The sequence below is a fragment of the Aplysia californica genome, unplaced genomic scaffold (genome assembly GCF_000002075.1).
Source record: "Aplysia californica isolate F4 #8 unplaced genomic scaffold, AplCal3.0 scaffold00377, whole genome shotgun sequence".
NCBI classification, from domain to species: Eukaryota; Metazoa; Mollusca; class Gastropoda; order Aplysiida; family Aplysiidae; genus Aplysia; species Aplysia californica.
Window position 1 is genome coordinate 39,650 of NW_004797647.1, and position 1,634 is coordinate 41,283.

Consider the following 1,634-nt stretch of genomic DNA (forward strand, 5'->3'; position numbering starts at 1 on the left):
TGTATTCTTGGTGGGGTGGATAGGGTAGAAGGACAGAGAAGGTGGGTGAGGTGGGAGAGATTGGTAATTATCATAATGGAGATATTAACACGTAGAAACAACGACTATTTTGTAAGCATTTGGGGATGTTCGGAGTAGAGCCTTATAAGTTGTTATTTTTCCCAGTGAGTAGTTGATGGGTACCGTGGTGTGGTCTATAGCTTTCTTAAGTTTTAGTAAGAGTTTCATGGTACTTGGAACACAATAAGGTCGTATACGTGCCGAAGCTTAGAGGTTTTACAAGAGAGTAACAAACACAAGAAAGAAGGAAGACAGAGAAGTACGATAGTTTTTTATAGGAAAGAAGGAACAAACCACACCAGAGCAGCCGCCAACCACCCACTATATCTTTCTATCATATTTTTTTTTAATTAGACCTTTCAGCTTACTGCTGTGGTCATGTTAAACAGAGAGTGATATCAAGCTGGGTGGATATTGGATATCAAATACAACTGTTGTCTATTGAAAGGAAAAAACCCCAAAAACTTAGACGGCCGCCACTTTAGTGACTCCATTACGTTTTGTCATAAATTGTGCATTGGACCCCGGCGTTGTATGCGAGCCGCCAAAATTCAATCACTTGTCCTTGAAAAAAAAAAATTCTAACGCTCCAACTAATGTACCAGAGAGCAGGTATCTATGTACCAGACAGATGTGCTATCATAATTAAATAGAACTTCTTTTTTTCTAGAAAAAGGGAGTAACCTGTTTGTTTGTTTGTTTGTTTGTTTGTTTGTTTGTTTGTTTGTTTGTTTGTTTGAGTAAAAAGAAATACATCGACATGAACATAGTCGTTTGGTGCTCGGGCAAAGGAATGAATCAGAACCATGATCGCCGATGTTTGTCGTATATCTGGCACTTGATGAGGATGATGATGATGAGTGCACGGGAAAGCTATGATACGGAGACTGAAAAGGATAGGGAAAGAACTGAAGAACTTATGTGAAGCGTGCTGACAAAATGAGTTACTTCTCGGATTCGAGCCCTATTCAAGTAGATACATCACGCTTACAGGTGAAGTTTTTATCATTTTTAAATATGAAATAATAAAAGGAATGTTTTACTTGAAGAATATGGCATTAATAGAAAATCTGCAAATTTGACCCTAGTGTCGATTTTTGGCCAATATCTCCATTTGTGGATTGCGAGAAGTAACCAATTTTGTCAGCATACCTCACTTATGTGTAATGTAACGACCTCCATCCAACAATGAAAAGGGAAAGAGCTCTTGAGCATGGATATGCGCTATATAAATGCAATTATTATTATTATTAAAAGAAAAGAAAAAGAATTAGATCTTAGTCTGCCCATTTTTGTTAATGTAACTTTTTCTGCAACAGAATCACTGCCAGTTCTTTCACTTCATACATATGTCGTCTTTATTGCTCCACCTCCTGTTTTTTTTTATCTTTATTTCACATTTTTATTATATTTCATTTGATTTGTTTGTATATTTTGTTTATGTTACTCTGTTGTAACACCGTCTATAATCCAGTATGGCCTAATTTGTATCGCAAGTGCCGCAAAACTCATCCTAAAACTACTTAAAAATTCCTATTCTTTCACTTCACGCTGTTACGTTGTTTTTAAAAAAA

At 36.3% G+C, this 1,634-nt stretch overlaps 1 protein-coding gene across 1 annotated transcript in view; it reads left to right on the plus strand.

Annotated features, from left to right (window-relative positions):
* Window positions 1-1,634, plus strand: part of LOC101850100 (beta-1,3-galactosyltransferase 5) — a gene marked incomplete at its 5' end in the record, with an annotated part of 10,242 nt that overhangs the window by 726 nt on the left and 7,882 nt on the right.